Source organism: Lemur catta, chromosome 4 (genome assembly GCF_020740605.2).
Source record: "Lemur catta isolate mLemCat1 chromosome 4, mLemCat1.pri, whole genome shotgun sequence".
NCBI lineage: Eukaryota > Metazoa > Chordata > Mammalia > Primates > Lemuridae > Lemur > Lemur catta.
This window is the reverse complement of record NC_059131.1, coordinates 52461249-52483307: the sequence shown is the minus strand read 5'-3', so window position 1 is coordinate 52483307 and position 22059 is coordinate 52461249.

Here is a 22059-nt window from a genome sequence, read left to right as displayed (position 1 = left end):
TGATTGAAAGGGTTTTCAGACTGTTTTCCTGGCCTGCTGTGCAATTTGCAAACAATCTCTTTTTTTGGCCAGTTGTGGGTGGGAGGAATTGATAAAAGCACTTGAAACTCATTTCTAACATTTATAGAGGAATCTTTTCCAAGCCCATTAATGTCTGGCATGGGTGGCAAGTGCACGTTCTTGCCGTTAATTGTGGAATTAACCTCTGGGCCTCCAGGAGGGTCTAGACTCCGCCCTAAAGGTTATCACCTGCTCCTCTTCCCTCCCTTCCACACAGCACACCTCACGGACACCTTTCAATGTTCTGTTCTAATGGTTCAATACTTTATCTTCAGAGTGTCATTAGAGTCTCAGATTTCCTTAGGAATGAAACACTCTACATGATCTGAAGATGGAATTAATTCTCCTCCATGAAAATCTAGTCAAGAAATTCTTCCTAGTCAAGAAATCCAGGGTCAGTATGGAAAGCCAACTTCTCATGAAATAAACTGCAGAGTTTATCTCAAAAGGTTCCATATTGCATAATTCCATGTACACAGTGTTCTCAAAATGACAAAACTATAGAGATGGGGACCAGATCAGTGGTTGCCAGGGATTAGGTAAGGGAGCAGGGCGTGAATACAAAAAGGGTGGCAAAAGGGAATTCCTTTGTGATGACAGAACAGTTCTATATCTTGATTGTGCTGGTGGTTACACAAGTCTACACATGGGATAAAATGCCACAAGATTACATGCCAAAAAAAAAAAAAAGAGTTCATGCAAAAATGGGTGAAATCTGAGGAAGGTCTGTAGTCTCATTAATTGTATGATATCAATATCTGTTTCCTGGTTTTGATAATGTATGATGGATGTGTTAAGTGTCACCATCGGGAGAAGCTGGGTGATGGGGCCATAGAACCCCTCTGTACTATTTTTACTACTTGTGATTCTATAATTATTTCAAAATAAAATGTTAAGAAGAAGAGGAATAAAACCCAAATCACATAGCTTTACACATCTAGCATGGTGGAGATGACACGTAGTAGGTGATTAAGAAATGAATGAGAGGGATTACTGAATGAACAGGAGATCTTTTGCATTATATTAATGGAAGTTTAAAAGAATGATGAGACTAGATGACGTTTTGGAGTACTTAATGTGTCAGGCATTGAGCTAAGCACGTTAAACATTGTCTCATTTAATTCTCATAAGAACCTTATTTTTAAAAAATGTCGTTCTTTTAAAATATAATTAATTCTACATACTTGGTAGAAATGTAAGGAAAAATAAGAAAATTACTGATGACAAGAAATGCAGATAGTAGTTGTCACCAGTGGGTAGTCAAAGCAATGCTGTTGCAGTATGGGGGAGGGGAGGGGCGCCAGTAGGTATATATGGGTATTCTTTGTACTATTGGTTTTAAAGTTGTGCATATATTTTACCTCTCTATATTTTTTCTTATATGTGTGCCATCATTTATATTTGTTAAGTAAGGTGGGGAAAATATATAAATATGAAAACAAAACAAAATGGAACCAAGGGCGACTGGTGATGTGACAGGAGTTCTTTGATTGACAGGGACAGAACAATCAGAGACAGTTTGTTCCCGGGAGGGGACACTGGGCTTGAGTTTGTGGGTCACTGTGACTGCCGGTGCCGAACAACACTAGACCCTTGTAGAGAAGGTCCTGGCATCAACTATTGGAGATGTGTCTACCAAATGAGTAGTGCTGGGGGGGAATGGAAATGACTTCTCTTGTAAACTGGGACAGCTGACTAGTGAATCATGAATTCCGCATCAGCCACCGACCCACGTGGAGGGATAGTCAAAGCTGGATGATCTCTGCTGACGAAGGGAGCTGAACACTCACACTTTCCTTTAGGATGTGAAGATCAGAGGGTGCCCAGCAGGGCATGTGGAACCTAAAGGTTAAGGAAAGGAAGGGGACTCCAAGAGCATGGGGCCAGCCACTGCATGTCGCAGATGAAGAAAATGAAGCTTGTAGAAGCTAGGACTTGTTCCAGATTTCTCAGCTCCTGAGAGCGCCTGTGGGTACCAGATCCCAGGGCTCCAGACTGGGACCCTTTCCTGTTCCTGGTACTTACTGATAGTCTCCGTGAGGATTTAAGGGCATGTACAGAGACAGACACAAAATAGTCAGACACAAACAAACATAGGGGGCTATGGGAAAATAAAGCCGGAAAACAAGATAAAGTTTGGAGTCAGGTTTTTGTTCGCAGAGTGTATTTTAAAGCTCCTTTCACAATGCCATGTGCCTTTTGCTGCCTTACCTGAATGAATAATGAACTCTAAAGAAAGGACTCCTTAGTGTGGCTCCTTCTCAAAGCTGGCAACAAAACAGGGAAGTTTGGAGATATTTGATCTTTACTCATTTTAAAAAAAGTTATAGAAGTAATATGTGAATACTTGCTTCCTGCAAAAATTTAAACAGCACAGATATATACAGTATAGAATAAAGTCAAAGTACCTCTTGTAGGTAACCACAGCTAACCATTTGATTTGTATCATTCAGACCTTTTTCTGTGCATTTATATATAGACATGTGTAGTTTAAACAAGATAGATGTGATCCAGCTATTTGTTATTCTGTAATTTTTTTTCTTAACACTGTGTCTTAGAAATCTTTCTGTTTGGGTCTATAAGGCTCCCTACCGCAACTGTCTTAGTGACTGCATTGCAGAGCAATTGCTGTAACCATTCTCCAAATGATGGATGTTAGGCTGCATCTGAATGAACAAGGATCAGTGAATATTCTAGTACATGTGGCTTGGCTTGGGCCATGTGTATGAGTATTTCATCGGGTCTATTGTCAGAAGTATAGTCACCTGATATCCACACATTTGACTAGATACTGTCAACGTGGCCACCAAAAAGCCTGTAGTGAGTTACATTCTCACCACGGTGTATGTTTATTCATTTTGTCACATTCTTTCCGTAAGTAAATGTTATCCATCTATTAAAATTTTGCCAATGTGATAGATAAGAAGGATGGTGCCATTATACTGCTTTGACATTCGTTTCTCTGATTCCTAATGAGGTTGCATAGCCTTTTTCATGTTAATTTGCCATTTGTATTAATATTTCTTGTTGTCTAATCATATCTCCTTTCCTTTTTTAAAAAATTGTTCTTATCCAGTCTTAGTCACTATACTATGAATGGGTAGTAACTTTATTATGGAACAAATACTTCTTCTTGGTTTATTGCTTTCTTTTAAAATTTATTTATGGTGCTGTTTGCCTTAGAGATGTTTTAAATTTGTGAGTCATCAAATCAGTAACTTATACATTTTGTGTTTTGCTGAGGAAGACATTCACCAAGATCACAAAACTATTGTCTTAAACTTTTCTCCTGATAACTTTTTAGTATTTAGATCTTTAATCCAACTGGGATTTATTATTCTTGCATATGGTATAAGGTAGGAAACTGATTTTATACCTTTTCTCCAAATGGATAGCTATTTGTCCCAACATCATATACTGTTTAGTTCACCCTTTCTTTGTCATGTACTGAACTTACATGTGGTTTTGGAGACTGTCTATTCTATTCCAGTGTTTAGTCTCATGCCAATATCGCACTGCAAAATTACTGTCGTTTTTTACTTTGGCTATTTTTTGTGTACTTGCTGTTCTAGTCGAATTTTAGATTCAGCTTTTCAGGTTCCATAAAAAATCCTGTTCAGATTCTGACTGGCATTTCACCGAATTTATAAATTATTTAGGGGAGGATTGATATTTTATAAAATTTACTCTTCCCATTCATTTGGAAAAAATTTTTTAGTACTTAAATAAAATAATTTTCTTCACAAAATGTATGCGTCTCTTTATTTGGTTATTTCTAGGTATTTTGTAGTTTTTATTGCTCTGGGGATTTAAAAATTTCATTTCAAGTTCTATTAAGTTGTTTTTCTGATATAGATGGTAATCAATTTTCTACATGTTGATGTTGTGATTGGTTACCTTACTGAACCTTCTTATTCTCTACATCTTTTGATTTATTTTCTTTGATTTTTTAAAAAACAGGTAATCCTATCATCTGACAGTAATGGCAGTTTTATCTCTTTTTCCCCAACGTTTATGAATTTTATTCACTTTCTTATTTAATTGAATTGGTTAGGACCTCCAGAATAATGCTGTGGATCATCTTTCTCAGGTTTGAATTTTAATCAAAAGCTTCTACTGTTTCACCCTAAAGTATGATGCTTGCTGTAAATATTTTTATCACACTGATGATTTTTTTTACTAATATAGTGAGTTGCAATAGCAAATGCCTAAATTTGAACACTTGTACTCCTAGAATAAACCCAAGTTGGCAATTTTAAGAATGGTTTATTAGTAAATAGAGGCCTAACTTTAAAATAATAATAATAATGAAATCAGGGAACAAGAATTTCAAAAGTCTTCAACAAACATAAAAGGGAGCAAAGAGAAACAATGAAATGAAAACTGATAAGCATCTTGCCTTGTTTCAAGAGGAGTTTATTACTACAAATTATTTTTTAATACTTTACTAAAATATTTTAAATTCAGTGTAAATTTAAGTTCAGTGTAAATTTAATCTTGAGAAAAGTAAAAATAGAACATGTGATTTCCAAACCACTAGTGGAAAAAAGGAAACAAAGAAAATTTCTTTTTTCAGAAAAAATAAAAGACAAAGAAGAAAAAAAAGAAACACACGAAGATAGCACGTGAAAAAAAAGCAGGAATGGGAATAGTTATCAGTTATAAAATATCAGTTGTCAAAGGTGGTTAGATTTAAACAACCTATCAAAAGGTAAAGACACTCAGACAATAAATTCTAGTTTTTTGATGTTTATGAGAAACACAAAAAAATGAAATGACATAGAAAGAGTGAAAATAAAGGGATGGATAAAGTTATACTAGGCCACTTATAACCACCAAAAGTAGAGGGGACAATATTATAACAATTTCTAAGAAAGTAGATTTTAATATGAAAACCATTATATGGTCAAAGGGGGATATAACACGCTGTTGAAAGGTATAATCCATAGAGAAGATAAAATCTTTGTGAACTATGGTCAGGACATCTAATATTCATTTATAATAATAATATTCCTGTGCTCTCTTAGAATTCCCAGCCCCTTGCAGTTAGACATGTCTATGAACTAAACAATGGGCTCTAAGCAGAAGTGATGTGTGCCACTTCCCATTCATGCATTTAAGAACTGGTGTGTGACTGTCCATTTCTTTCTTAAAAATTGCTTAAGGTTAACAGTCATGTTATTTAAATGTATTTAGCATTAACTATACATTTATGGTTTACTTTTGCCCACTACTATTTTTCAGAATGATCTTTCTTAGATTCATTTCTCACTTGAATATTATATACACTCATATAAATTGTTCAGAAAAGCTTTACAAGGTTTATTTTTTTATTTTATTTTATTCTTTTTTAGAGACAGAGTCTGTCGCCCACGCTGGACTGTAGTGCCGTCATCATAGCTCACTGCAACGTTGAACTCCTGGGCTCAAGCGATCCTCCTGCCTCAGCCTCCAGAATAGCTGGAACTATAGGTACACACCCGGCTAATTTTTTAATTTTTATCTTTTTGTAGAGATAGGATCTTTCTATGTTGTCCAGATTGGTCTTGAACTCCTGGCCTCAAGCAATCCTGCCAGCTTGGCCTCCCAAAGCCACCATGCTGGGCTAAATTTTCAGAGTTTTAAAATATCTGAGTACTCCTGTGTCTGAAAATGTCTTTATTTTGCCCAGACACCTAAATGATGGCTGAATCTGGAATTCTGGGTTCATAATGGTATTGCATAAGAACGCTGAGAACATTGCTCCATTGTGCTCCAGATCCCAGTTGCTGAGAAGCCTTGGCCAGGCAGATTCTTAGTGTTTTGAATGTTGCCTGTTTTTTTCTCTCTATTGATTAAGGATTTTCTCTTAATCTCTGGAGTTCAGAGTTTCCTCCAGACATGCTGAAACTATTCTTTTGTTTCTTTCTTTCCTCTTTGCTCTCTCTGTCCCTTTTTTCCTTCCCTTCTTCCCTTCATTCTGTTAGCTATTGATTTCTAGTGAATGACAATACTTTATGACAGTTCCTATTTTTAGACAAGGAAATGTAAATACACAGAACTCATAGCTCAGATATGTTTTCCCAGGGCAAGTGAAAATTCCTCTTTCCCTTGTCAGTAAATATAGTTCAGATTAGAGGTGCTGGTGGTTGTTCTGGAGTACGGAGCAGTTTATGGGCCCTGGTTGGCTGGTAGGCTAGGCTTTCCTGTAGGGTGACCAGTAGTTTGTCTTCAGAGGAAGATTTGTTTCTTCCCTTGAGGTAGCTCAAAATTATTTGGGAAATCAATTTGCCCAAGCCCCAGAGTCTACTCTGAGAGACTCCTACGCCAAAAGTCCCATATTGTGGAGCTGTACTTGAGGTCAAAGCCAACATAAGGTGCTTTATCAGAGCGTGGACACAATTCTTCCCCCTTTTAAAATCGGTGTCTGGGCTCACCACCTATTTTTTCTTTTATGCCTACTGCCTCTGATCCTGGGGCTATTTTGGATTTCTTTATTGGAGGGCTTCTCATTTGCCCTTATTTCCGTGTGGATTCTTTAGATCTGTTACCACCTGCTTTTTCTAGAAACATTCTAAAGTTCTGATATCCTAGTGGCAACCCTCTGTTTTCCATCTTTGCTAAAATTTAGTTTTGTTTGCACATTTCCTTTGTCATTTCGATGGAATTTAAGAAATGAGACCAGGTGAACTTTATTCTTCAGTCAGCCATCTTACACCTTCTTTTGATCTGCCTACCTCACATGAGTCCAAGATCATTTTCCAGACAAAGCCATCTTCAAACCATTCTGCTATATAATAAGGGGTTGGTCAGCTAGAGCTACAGAAGAAAATTGAGATATTATTTTCCCCCCAAATTAAAATTATTGTCCAGGAAATACAGAAACAGATAAAAAGAAAATTTTTTAAAATTTGAAAATCTCACCATCATATTCATGTTAATAATTTAATATGAATAGTTTAAGAGGTTTTTATATACACACAGAAGTGTTCTTTTCCCTGTAGAATCGAATCATCATCTTCAATATAGCTAATATTTGTTATGCACTTAGAATATCTCAGGCACTTTAAATTGTTTTAGTTTGACATTATTTTATTTAATCTATTTTCTCACCCAATCCTTCCAACAGTGTTTTATACTTGGGATTGTTCTTAGTTCTTGTTTTACAGATGAGGAATGGTAATTACTGAAGTTAACTTGCCCACATTCATCTGACACTATTAAGTACTACACTTTACTACCCTACTATACACACTGTTTTGTAACCTGATTTGGAAAACAAATCCACGGATTTCTTTTCATGTCCATAACTATACATCTGTATCATAAATAGTAATTGCTCCTACTATATCTATAAATAGATATACTATTACATCATACCTATATTAAGTATATATATACTTTGCATCATACATAAAATATACATAGTAAATATACATATTACTTCATGTATATGTAAGTATATATACATAAACTTTATTTTGCCAGAATAAATAATGCTGTATTGAAAACTATTCACTGAATTGTACTGAACACTTACCATGAGTTAGGCATTGTTTTGGGCACTGGAGATAAATAAAACATGGTCTCTAACCATGTGGAGTTTACACTCTAGTGTGGGACCTACATAATTGAAAATAATCACATAAATGATTATTTAATTGCAAATGTGAGAGATACGGGGTCCTTAGGGTCCAGACATGGGAGCTGGTCTGGCCTGCGAGATGCATGAAGCCATTTCTGAGGAGCTGACGTGGCAGAGGGAAGTTTTCCTTTTGCCTGCTGGACCTTTGTTGGGCTTTCTGCCTCGATGGCTCAGTCTTTGAAATGGTGTTAAGCGGAATTCAATCCAAGAAGCCTTTGAGAATATACTAACACTCTTACTAAGAATTCCTGGGATTAAGATCTCCTTGCTGTGCACAAATCTTCTAAATGAATTAAACATGTAATTGAAAGGCTCATCGTGTGCTACTCGAATGCTTTGCTGTACCAGAAATAAAATGAAAATGAAATCATTTTCTCTTTCAAATAAATATTATATACTGCGGGCTTCACTGGGTCCATTAGTACTGTCCGATTGCACGGAGGCAATTATATTATTTATAACACGTGAGATACTGTGACACTCCTTCAACTGCAGGCAGACACTATAGGATTTGCCCTCCTGACTCCCCCGCCCAGTATTTCTTGCTATCGCTCTCCCTCTCCTTCTAATACCTACAGATTGTTTTTCTTACAGACTCCAGAACAAGCAGCCATTTTCAGAGGGTGTTTCTTTGCTCAGTATTTTGAGCAAGTCAAAGCTAGTACCATCACAAGACTGGCATGAGAATTCCTTGTTACACTCTAGTTGGGTCATGATTTGTTTGTAGGTTACCATCTGTCTCAGTCTGTCTTGTATTGCTGTGAAGGAACACCCGAGGCTGGGCAATTTATAAAGAAAAAAGGTTTGTTTGGCTCATGGTTCTGCTGGCTGGAAAACGGGGCATCTGGTGAAAGCCTCAGGCTGCTTCCACTCATGGCAGAGGCAAAGCGGGGTAGCTGGCAGTGCAGAGGTCACGTGGTGAGAGAGGAAGCAAGAGAGAGAGCGGGGAGGTGCCAGGCTCTCTTAAACAACCAGCTCTAGCAGGAACTAATAAAGGGAGAACTCACCTTCAACGGAGGGCATTAATCTACTCATGAGGGATCTGCCCCTGTGACCCCGACACCTCCTGTTAGGCGTTAGGCCCCATCTCCAACATTGGGGATCACATTTCAACATGATGTTTGGAGCGGACAAATATCCAAACCATAGCACCTTCCTTGTATAAATTTAGGCACTCAAGGTGTATTGTCAGTAAATAAAATGCCTGTCAGATTAGTAACTGCCTGAAGTAAGTTCTATAAAGCTACAAGGAGACTCCAGTTAAGAAAGTCCTTGTCATCTTCCTCTACAATGTGATGAGAAAGAAAGAATCATTACCATTCACGGAGCATTTACAATGCATCATAGGCTTCACGCACAGCATTTCTAATCTGATGAGAAAATTGGGGATCAATAATGATAAATAAGTTGCTCAATGCCACCCTGTAAAAAGTAAAGCCAGGATTGAACCCAGATTTTTCTGGAACCCAAATATAAACTATTTTCACCTGTGGTGGTTTTAAAAGCAATGGCTACAAATTCTTTGACTCTTTTAGCATGGAGAGGTTTGGTCCGTATTCCCTCCCTTTAGATCTGGATGGGATGAAAGCTTCCATCAACAGAGTATGACAAAGTGATGCTATACAACCTCTGAAGCTGGGTCACAAAAGGCCATGTGCTCTGTCTTATACTGGAACACTTGCTCTTGGAACCTTGAGCCACCAGATGGGAAGCCTGACTGTCCAGATGCCACCATGCTACAGGGGAGCCCAAGTCACATGGAGGGGCCAGTTGCAGCTACAGTTGACAGCTCCAGCTCAACACAAACTTTGGACATCTCAGTTTAGGTGCCAGACATCTGATTGAGGAAGCTCCAGGTGATTCCAGCTTCCAGAATTCAATTACTGCCAGACATTCGACCCTTCTTACCTGAAGCCCCAGACATTGTGACACACAGACAGACCATCCTTATCATGTCCTACCCAAATTTCTGACCACAGAATCCTGAGCATAATACAATCCTGTTGCTTTATGCTGCTGAATTTGGGGTGATTTGTTATGCAGTATTTTGTAGAGCTGGAAGAGATGTTGATTGTTGACGAATCTACCTTCTATTTAATAAACAGAATCTCACCTGTTTCTAATGAAAATAATACACATTCGTGCTGAATGTGCTAAATAGGGCATTCAGAAGGGTTTTGTTTGGCTCCCCAAATTTTGAGTTTTAACAATGATTAAATTTTATGTGAAACCTGAATTTCCAGCTTCTCTGGGAAAATCAGAAGATCTGGAAACATTGTGCCTGCCTCCTGGAAAGAAAACAGTCCCATGTTTCTGAGTAGAGGCGACCTCCTTCAGGTGGGCCTTTGCTCTCTGGTGCTATCTATGGTCCTCAGCACTCTTGGTTGCGTTACTGGTCCTCCTCACTGCTGCTTACTGTGGGTATTTGTGTTTGTAGATCTGAGAGGTGGATGGTACTATAGCCTATATTGAGTATTGAAAGGTGCTTAAGAATTCCTGTTTCTTCCGCTTTTAACTTTCAAAATCTAAGTTATTTGCATTATTGTAATCTATTTTGCATGTATAGTAATTACAGTGATGACTGGAATACCTTTTAATGCTATAAAATAGTACAGTTTAAAATGAGCATAACATGCCAAATCTTACATTTAAGCATTCATCTGTCATGATAAAGAAAGATGGAAGACAAGTTAACTGTTTAATTAGGAAATAAAAATATTAACACCTCTATCCTGCACTCAATTTTCAAAAAGGAGACTGTACTTCAATTGTGGATTTAATGCTCAGTGTGTTCAGGAATTATGAATGAATTTGTTCTGGGGGAAGATTCTTCTTTTCCAGATTCCTAGATGGAAAAGGATTTAGGTTTTCATATGGATCCATCCCTCTGTAGTTCTTGAATGGAAACCCAGCTCTTTTGTGTAGCCATGGTACATCATTTGATAGGCGAGTCATCAGTGAAAGTAGCTGCTATTTACTTTGCTGGGGTATGTGACTGCTTGCCAAGTATCTGAAGGGGTAAGAGCAAGAGAAGAAGAAATTTCATATTTACTGCATACTTAAAATTCAGACCAGAGCAGAATAACCCATGTCTCTTTTCCTTGGCAGTATAGCAGAAGGGTATGTCTTAAAATTTTTTTCACTCAAATTTCAGAATGGGTAGTGATTAAGTTGTAGAAACTCTTCCTCCAGAGATGTTTAATAAAAGGCAAGCCTTTCTCAATAGCTGAAAGTCAGTCCAATGGTGGCCTTGGGCAGAAGTAAAAAGTAAGGAAGGCCAGTGAAAACTTGACCTTTTGAAATCCCCACTAGGGCTTTGATAGCTGCTGTATACTTTGATCAGTGACCATAGACCCTTAGCAGAAGGCCTTAACAAAATTGTCTTAGAATTGGGTGTGTATTAGGATGGTCATTATTTATTACAGCTGATTGGTGTTTACTGTTAGAAATTGTGTTCCTTTGAGGTTAATGCAATCTTGATACTTATTTATGGTTTCATATTATTTCTTTGGCCCTGTTCAGCAGAATTTAAATCACAAAGGGAACTGTCTACCTCAGGGGTGGGGAACCCTTTCATGTTGGAAGGCTATATAATTTAGTTGTAATCAAAAAAGGCTGCATTCAAGAAACTTCAATTAGTTATACTTAAAAGTGTACATTATTTTGTAAAAAATCTAACTATTATGTACTTACCAATTTCAAAGAATGAAAACCATTTGTTATTATAATTTTAAAGGTAACTAACCTTTTAATGACTTTGTTGTGTCTGCTTTTTGTTAGAAAGTATTTGAATGTTTGGTTGCAGCATGGAGGTCCACAGCTGCAGTTGATCCTCTAGACGGGTATCAGTCATTTGTGATCTTAAGGGTATCTTGATTTGGGTCAGGTAGGAGAATGTAGATTCACAGCAATAAGTAATTGAAAAGCAAGAAAGCATCTTTTGGGCATGCTGCCAAAGGTGTGGGCATTTTACTGTATTTTTCCATGTTTCAGTTGGACCTTTCTTAGCATCAAACAATGACTTTAAAATGTTATTTACTGAAAACTCAATCAATTCCATCTGTAGTTCTTTAGGTGCCTTGGTGTTATCAACTAGGAGAGGCTGAAATGCCAATTTGAGTGTGATGTCATGATTCTCAAAGTCAGTGAAATTTTCATTGTATTCTCCAATTAATAGATCTATAAAAGCTATGTATTCTTCAAATGATTAGCATATATGCTCATCAATGACTTTTGCTAACTGGGGAAAATGTTGATCTGAAATTTCCTTTTGAAGAAGTGTTTTGAAAAAAGGCAGCTTTTTTTTTTTTTTTGAAATGCTTGGATTTTTTTTTTTTTTTGCTGCATATCATATATAGACTTAGTTTTACCTTGCAAAGAAATATTCAAGTTGTTTTGATTCGACACAATATCACACAGAAATGCTGCATTCCTATAGAAGTCTTTTTTCAATAATTCACATTGCTGATTCTGTTTTTTATAAAATTTAACTATCTTTTCTCATAGAGATAAAATTTTGTCTAACACCTGTCCCTGAGATAGCCAACACACTTTAGAATGATATGGCAAATCCATACTGAATACCTCATTGTTCAATTTTAGCATGTTAGAAAACTGATGATGCCATGTTACAATTGCAGGAATACAGTTAACAATACTTACATTAATAACTTGTTGCAAAGTATCACTTAAAATAGTAGCTGTAGCACACAGATTTTGCTGATGCAAGATACAAAGGAAAGAAATGGGAAAATCTGAATCTATTAATACATTTTTATCTGTGCAATAAACCCTTCATGTTTTCCTGTCATGGAAGGCGCACCATCTGTACATACACTTACTAAGTTTACCAAAGTCAGTCCAACTTCACAACATTTATCTTGAAAGTTTTTGAAGATATCTATTCCTTGTGTTCTGTTCACAAGAGTGCCTGCCTCACAAATGGGGAAGGCTAAATGGAAATCTCTGAAACTGCCCTCACACCTAGCCAAGATAGTAAATAAAAAAACATTGTATCTTAGGAGCAGGAGGAATGAAAGAAATTAATGCCACCTTTCAAGACCTGAAGATGCAGGATGATCCCTGTCATACTCCCATTTAATTCACCAGACTAACCCCTGCAAAAACCAGGCAAACCCTGAGGAAGGAGAGTAAACTACTACAAATTCAACCATGTAGCAGCCCCAATGGCTACTGTGGTGTTTTTGCTGGAACAGATTAAGACAATATTGGGCACATAGAATGAGGTTGTTCAGCTGACAAGTAAATTCTTTTCCATCTTTCTCAAAGAAGACGGTCAGAAACAGTTGATATTTACTTGTAACAGACAATAGCATATGTTTACCGTCTTACCCCAGAACTATGTTAACTCTCTCACTTTGTATGATAATATAGTCAAAAGAGATTGGCATGTTTGGTGAAAGAAGTATTGATCGATGTGTGTTCGATTGGCCTTGTTTAGCCAACAGTCAGATTATATTTCTGGTAGAGCTCTGGGAAGGAGGAACAGCTCCTTCTGAGGGGCTACAGTTTCCTTACTGGGAGTGCCCTGGCATAAACGAGGTGCCTGCCTGTCATGGCCACATGTCCCATGTTTCTGATGGAGGTGCTTGAAATTGTCAACTTTGAGATTCTCTGATTCTGAAATCAAGAGATGAAAAAGAGTGAAGTGGGTACGACCGGGCTATTGACTTTGAAAGAACACTTTCAGGTGGACATTTTGAGTCCAGAGCCAAGAAGTAATGAAGTTCCAGTAGTTTAATGGCATGGGCTTAAGCAGGTTTGGAGGTGGCATGCATTTCAGAAAACAGTTTCTCTCTTGGACGTTTACTTTAAACGCATCTCAACTTTTTTATGTTATCTCTTGATTATGGCTTCTCATAACTTAGTATCCTTTTGGCTTTATACCTTATTCCACTTACTGTTCTGGTGACCAGTCCGGCACAGGTTTCAGCCAGCTTCATGGGTGCAACCCTCGGGCCTGCACTGGGTCCCTCACTCTGTGTCTTCTCTTGCTGCAGCATGAGGGTCTTCCAGTATTGCTTGACACTCATGCAGGTGCAACCCAAAATTACAGAAGGTTGCAGTCCTTGGGATAGCCCTTGACCAACGGGCAATAGGAACTGATGGATCTATGCATTGTTTATTTTTTCCTGTAGACAACACAGGTGTCTCATGTGTTCTCAAAGGATCTGGTACCCAGTCTCATATAATGGTGGTCAACTCAATAACGCATCCTTATGTTGGCTAATTCCTCCTATTTCTTTCCTCTGGCTCCCTGATTATGCCCCTTGCCTCACACTCCCAAATAAGGCACTCAAGCCTTCGTCTTAGGCTCTGCTTTTGGGTGGAATGCAATCTATATTCTGTAACATAGGTGCTCCCAGTCAGATGCTATCAAGAACTACTATATTGTTGGCATACAGTCTCCTGTGTGTGTGTATGTGATTCTTTATCCTCACTTATTTTCTAAATTACATAAAACAAGGCAAAGTAGACCAAGTTCCATTTAGAGCAAGAAATGCATTGAGGAATAATAGCAGTGAACATTTTTTAGTTGGTCCTTATGTGTCAAGCATTGTGCTAAGTGATTTATATACCTTATCTAACTTTCTCCTTACCTTAATTCTATGGGGGAGGCACTATTATTGTTCCTATTTACACATAAGGAAACTGAGGTTGAGAGAATTTTATGTGACCTGGATGGTGAATAGGGAAGCCAGGAGGCCATCTAACTCCACTGTTTGATGTCAGAGCAGAGTTCTTAAGCATTAGAAATCCCAAGATACAAATCAATATTAGGCCCCAGGGGGTGATTAATGGTGTTTGGTTGCCAACATTTAATGTGCAAGCCTTGGGATGGGATTGCACACAGAGTCAATTTTTCTGAGGCAGCTCGTCAAGAATGGGCAGGCCTCTGTAGCAGGAGAGGAAGGTCTCATTCACCGGGGAGGTGAGGGTCAGCCCCTATCTGGCTTTGATTGCTGGAAAAGGGGGAGCATGGCGATATTTATTCATGGTTATATATAATGTTTATGATTATTTATGATATTTGTAAATAGATGGCTCTGCCTAGTAATTTATGGAAGTTTCTTGGGCTTTTAATCACAGAGATGGCCTTAAAAATAATTTCATTCTGTTATTGGAGGACAAATAGATGGTGTTTACCATGTCAGGCTTCGAGTAGGAGTGGCTGGTAACACCTGGGAAACAAAACAAATAGGATTAGGTAATTTACAAAAGTGCTTCATTTTTCAAAACCTCACTTTCCTCACTTCTTCATGTTATGCTCAAGTACGATGTTAGTCTTAATTAGAAGAAACGGGTCATGACTCTGAAGGCAAACAGATCCATTATTCTTCATGAACTGTTCTAATCCCCCAGCCTGAGGTCAGGCTGTATGGATAAGAGGTACCCTGGGAGGTGGAGCATTTTGGTTTTAAACTGTTGCTGGGCAGACATTTCCTTCCCCTGCTCCTGCCCATCATCTTCCAAAGCAACCCACAAATGTCTTTCTAAGGAGCATACACAGAATCCAGACCCTGCACCCAGCCCTGGTACACCTGCTTGGGTGCTTACACTGAAATATTTTAGGGCTCTTTGATGATGGCAGCCATATACACCATATCTGTTCTGCAGAACCAGGCTCAACCAAACAAGGGAAGGCTGGGGTTTCCTTTCAATTGCGTTTTTCAAAATGTATAGTCATGAATGCATCCCAAAGTTGAAAGTAGACATGTAAAATCTTATTTGTCCCATGATATGGAGTTATGCATATGAACCAGTTTTATTAGTTTCCTGGGACTCTGGCACCAAATGAAAATGAAATGAGAACCACAGTGACAAGAACTATAACTAAGGAGTTCCACGTCCTTGAGACACTCACTTAGGCTTTCTGAGCACATGCTAAGGCGACGGTGGATTTGAAGATGAATCAGATGCAGAACGTGCCCTCCAGAAACTCCCAGACTAATGCAGGGGGTGTTAACAAAATATAATCAAACAATTAAAATATGACATAGAGAAAGGCACATTTCTTTCTAGGTAGCATGCTATAGGAGTTTAAAAATGAGATTATTTCAAGCTGAAAGGATCAAGAGAGGCTGTGCAGAATCTTTTGAATTTGGTCTTGAAGAGAGGGTTGGATTTGAACATTCAGGGGTTGCGCTGGGAAAGCCATTCCAGAAGGCGGGAGTAGCTTGTGTTAGGGCAGAGGTGTGAAAATGCCAGTGTACATGAGCAGCAGCACTGGGAGTCTGAGGGCAGGGACGGTCCTGGGGGACTGGGGAGGGTGCTGGAGGGATTCTCCCATTGCATGGGGGCCCATGAAGCCTTGTGGGTGACTTAATTTTTCGTCAAACGAGGCTGCTACTTGTCCAAGGACACATGGCTGATGATTGACTGTAGGGTGGATCCCAGCTCTGGTCTCCTGGGTCTCAGTACAGTGACTTCTCTGCTCTTCTTCCTCACTTTAGATTGCAAGGGGCTTCTTCGCTTTGTTTTTGATCATCTATGACAAATACCTTGAAGAGCCCATTTCAGGAGCTTAAAGGCAATGTGGTCCCGAGGGTGGAACCTGGGAAATCACCCAGCTTCGTGGTGAGCTGTGAACAGGTTTGCTTGCTCGTACTTCCTCCCACCCCCAGGATGCCAGCAGAGCCAGGTCTGAGCCAGTCAGGCCTTGGCAACAGGCACGTGGCTGGGGGGATGTGTGTATGTGAGAGAGAAGGGCGTGTGGTGTGTACGTGCGTAGATGCCTGATGTCTTTGTACCAAGGCCAAATATGAATCACCTTGGGATTTTTGTTCACTCAGCTTGACATGGGCAAAAAGCCAGCAGAAAGAAGAGTTTTACTTTGCCCTAAAGTGTGTTTACTTCTGGGCTTAGCTGGAGCTCAGGAAACAGGCAGTACTTCATTAGCTAGGAAAGCCCTTCCTTGAAGTTGGCTGCGTGCTGGCTTAGCTGAGAGACAGAGGCAAAGAATTAGTAGCACTCAAACTCTGGAAGGGACCTGAGAGATCATCTGCCAAAAAGCTTTTCATGACAGCACATGGGTTCCTGGAGCAGGCTAATACCTGCCTCTCAGGGTTAGTCTGTTGGTCAACAGATAGTAATTAAGAGCTTAGTATCTGGCAGACAGGGCCATTGAGAGGATAAGGTGAGGTAATGCTAGTCAAGTGCCCGGCACAGCGAGGGCACCCGCACAGGTGAAAAGTGGGGGCTTCCCCAGTGTGGGGCAGGGTTCTGGAGGCTTAGGAACACAACATGCAAGCATGCCCTGGTAGGACAAAGGTCAGTTTTTCTGGACTGCAACTCTGCAGAGTTCCTTCTCTCTCAAAGGCCATGTTTTTACCTCACATCACCCATATTTTACAAATTTAGCATCCAGGAACATTTCTGGAATTGCATCAAAACCAGGGGTCCTTTTTTACGTTTTCTGTGAAAACTTTCTTATGTTTTGTAATTTGTGTGGATGGTCCCCAACTTATGATGGTTTGACTTATGATTTTTTGACTTTATGAAATTGCAAAAGCCATATGCATTTAGGAGAAGCCATATTTTGAGTACCCATACAACCATTCTGTTTTTCCACTTTTAGTATAGTATTCAATAAATTACATGAAATATTCAACACTTTATTATAAAGTAGACGAGTGTTAGATGATTCTGCCCAACCATAGGCTACTGTAAGTGTTCTGAGTGTAAGATAGGCTAGGCTAGGTGTATTAAATGCATTTTCAACTTACCATATTTTCAATTTATGATGGGTTTGTTAGGATACAACCCCATGGTAAGTCGAGGTACTTTTGTATTCATAAAGGGATTTTGGAAGAGAAGGAAGGATACATAGTAGATGATGCAAAAACATTATTGTCTTCCTTCTGCATTCTATTCCTCTGAACTGTACATTACCTGGGGTGACTGGGCTGCAGGGCTCTACAGAGTTGAGGAGTTGGCAGTAGGAAATCCCAGGAGTGCGGGGAATGAGGCCAGGAGGATGTAGTGTGGTCCTCCATGTTGGGCTGGTCAGTCTTGACCAAACATCCCCTAACCGTGATTCCTTCGCACCTGTCCAAAAAGAGTTTGGACAGGTGCAGAAAGGCAGATTCCTGGCTTGGCTCTGACATTTACTACTAATGCAGCTTCAAACAAATCACATAATCTCTCTGAGCCTCAGTTTCCTCATCTGTGAATTGGGAATAGCAATAATGCCTGCCTGTGCTACCTCTATAAGGTGGTAGTGGGGGCCAGGTGAGAGGAAATGTGAAAAGTCCGTGCCCACTTGCTGACGATCACCTCTGTGCACCTCAAGTCAAGATGACCTTTCAAAACCGCTCATCTAATCCTTTCACTTCCTTGTTTAAACCATTTAATTGCTCCTTCCTCTTTAGAATAAAGCCCAAACTTGTTCATAGAGCTTAAAATGCCTTGTAGGATGTGGCCCCAATGTACCCTTTCAGTTTCAGAGCTCACTTCCTAGCTCTGGAGCACTGCTGAGAAACCATTGCTCAGATTTCAGGTTCCAGATGGCAGAAGTACTATCTCTCTGCCTGTCTGTCTCTCTCTGATGGCATTAAAATTATAGTAACACATTAAAAAAATACTATAAACTTATAACAACTAATATAAATAAGGATATATGAGGGTATCCAATGGTTGATATCTTTCAAAAATCTTTGGAAGGCAGAAAACATATGGAGTAATAATTGGCTAATAGAACAGAGTGAAGAAAGCTTCAGGGTAGGAATGTGTACTTGAGCTTTAGCAAAAGGAGAACACCCCTTGTCCACCCCACCTCTGCCCTCGGAGACAGCAGGCATGTCAGAGGGTGAGAATAGGAAGTGGGGCTAAAAACAAAGGACCAGTTGAAGACCCATGGGGCTGTTGACTTCACTCCCTCCATCTTACCTGTGCAACTCAGAATAGCCCTTGTCCTTAAGCTGAATCTTCTCTGAAGAAATTGAAAGACTGGGCACGTTGGCTCACACCTGTAATCCCAGCACTTTGGGAGGTAGAGGTAGAAGGATTTCTTGAGCCCAGGAGTTCGGGGTACAAACGTAATGGCTGGTTTCCCACCTGTTCACTTAAAGCAAGATCCGCCAGTTGATAAGCCAAATCCTTATTCACAGAGCTCCTCATTCGCTATCCTATTGCTTCCTTCTTAAATATGGGAGGACATCTGTGGTTTATCAGAACATTTGAGCAAAACCTATGCCACAGAATGGCCAAGATTAGCAAACAAAAATGAGCCTGGAGGAAATGGAAATAATTCAAGGGACAGAGGAACACTTTAAAAAAATCTAGTTTCCTCAGAGGGATTTTGTTCAATATTGCATCCCCATAAAATAATCAAGAATGATATAAAAAAGGAAAAAAGGGATAAAATAAGAAAGATCTTGGGAAATATGAAAGATGATTGCTAGAAAAATAAATTGAGGTAAGGATTGGAAGACAAAGTGAAGGAAATCTCTTAGAACTTAGAATAAAAAGGCATAGAGAGAAAGAACAAAGAAAGGAGGGAAAAAGAAAAAACTGAAAGAAAGAAAAGATAATAGGATCATTTCAGGAATTGCATCCTCTGAATAATAGATTGGCTTTAATAAGAGTTCCTGAATTGGCAGAGGAAATCAGAGGAGAGGATATTATTAAATAAATAAGAAAATTTCCCAGAACTGGAGGAAAATACAAATCTTCAGATTAAAAGGGCCTACTAAATATTGGATGAAATAAATGAAAAAAGATCAACACCAAAACAAATATTCATAAAATTTTGCTTTATTGGAGGTAAAGAGAAGATTTTAAAAGTTTCCTGAGAAGAAAAGCAGTCAACTTATAAAGGAATGAGAATCCATCTGGCATTAAACTTCTTAACAGCAACACTGGTTGCTAGAAGACATGGGGCAATGCTTTTAAAGTTCTGACTGACTGTGATTTTTGTTATAAAATTCGATACCCAGCCATGCTATCTATCAAGTTTTAGGTCAGAATAAAGATCATTTTTTTCAAGGATTCAGAGAAATTATGACCATGCACTCTTTCTTAGGAAACTATTAGAGAATATGTTTCAGAAAATGTAAAAATCAAGAAAGTGAACTAAGAAAAAGGAAATCATGGAAGACAAAGCCTTAAACACAGAACATCAGCAAAGAGAAATTCCAGCATGACAGCTTAGTCTTGGGTATTAGGAAAAAAAAATTAGTCTGTATTGGAGAAGGAAGACAGAGGATGCTGTGAAAGAGGTCTTGGCAGGCCAGGGGACAGAGAATTTTGTAGATTAAATTGTATATTAAGAATGTTGAAAATTGTGACTATTATAATGTTATGGAAAATAAGAAAAAAGAAAAAAACCAGAAACTTTGAGAAAACAACAAAACTGTCTGAGAAAGGCATGTTCCAAATATAAAGCATGATTTTGACCAATTAACAGAATGTGAAGAAGGATAAATCTATTTGATTTGACAGAGGTTGGGAGTAGAAATGAGGAAGAAGGAAATAGTTGTGCACAGTTGAAATAAGGCTTTAATACACCATTGGAAGTTGCAGAAATTGATTGGAAGAACTGAAAATGCAGATGTAACTAAGTTGGGATAAGAAGAGGGAAGGAATGAAAGGTAGAGGTGGTGGAGGTTGAGTTAAACTTTCATTCATCATAATAGAAGTCAATAGATAATGCTGAAAGATAATAAATCAAGAAATAGAACTATACATTTATTATATAGAGATTGGAAGTAACCACCAGGAGAAATAAAAATAGGAATGATTAAAAGCTCTTGCCTCTAGAAAGCAGGACTGGGTGGGGCGGGAGGTGTACATTTTCATTATAAGTCTCTTACAGTATTTGATTTTTCAACTATGCACGTGCATTACTTATCTAACATTTTAAAAAACACAGACATCCACATACCCCTCCCAAAAAACTACTAGATAACCTTTGGAACTTGCTTTTAGCCCTCAATTTCAATTATAATTAGCTGAAATTTCAGCTCAGCTGAATATAACTGTAATTAAAAATCTCAACTGCCTAATGGCACACAATTAGCTGAAGCTGTCAGGAGCCAAAAAGAATGATGGGCAGTTTGAAGACTTTGCTATAAGGCTTGGCAGCAAACTGGCCAAGATTCCCGCTCTCCGACTCCTCCTTGGTGTCTTCTAATCCAAAAGAGGCAGCAGGATTTATAGCAGGATCCTTGGCTTTGGACTTTACTGCAGACCTCCATTCAAGTCTTGGCGCCACCACTTACTGCCTGGGAGACCTTGGGCAAGTTATTTAACCTTTCTGCACCTATATTTTGTAAGCTGCAAAATAGGGATACCACCTCCCTTGCAATGTTATTATAAAGACTGATTAAAATAATGTAAGTAATGATCACAGTATAGCACTTGGCTCACTGTAGATACTAAAAAAAGGGTAGCTATCAGAGAGAAACACACACTTTTAAGTGGTGGAAATGTTGTTCTGAAAATACATAGGGCTTTTTTTCTATTTGACAGAATTTGAACCATTGATGTAAATTCTTCTGTCCTAGCTCTTGCAATCGCCTTTCTAGGAATGATAGTCAGTGTCTGTGTTACCACTCCTACCCCTGCAAGACATAACTAATTGATCTCTGCACCCCCCACCCCTCACCCACTGAGTTTGGATGCAGCTTCAGGATTTTTCTTAGTACAGCTTTTGAGATAGTCCTTACCAATCAATCAGAATTGGTACTTAAGACAAAATCTATTTTTTATCTTTGGCTAGACAGAGAACAGATCCACCACGATGTGGTCCTAATGGCTGGGTGACCATATAGTCACACGTAGGTAACAGTGTGCCTCAACTTTCTATAGATAATAAATACACAGTGACTCTCCCATTGGTGCCTGGAGTGTCATAGTTTTTAGAGTTTCATGTTTGGCATTGGCATAGGATGGCTTTTTCTGACTCTGTGCCAGCTAGTTTCTCTCCCTAGTTGATCATTATTAGTAGGGTTAGAACCTTTGGGGAATGAGGATAAAGGCTTGGTGACTCTAAGAACATCAAGGGACTGTTTGGGTTATAAAGGGGTATAGGGCAAGTGGGATCTCAAAGGCACTTGATTTCAAGGACTGCAACTTCCAGACACCAACCAAATCGTTTGTTCTGTTAAGGGCTTGCTACTAGTTGGCCTTTGGATTCCTTTGCTAGACTACCTGCCTCCCAGGCATCCTTCTCTCCAGGACACCTCCTACTGATAGGGTGGGCCAAGCCCTCCCAAGTGTCTTCCTTAAGTCTGCAGGGAACTTTCCCATTCACCCACCCATGACAGCTTTTAAGTCTCTAAATCTTCTTGCTGATTCCACTATAGTGTTCTTCCCTAAGAATCCATGCAGGAGAAATGGGGGAGGGAGAGTCC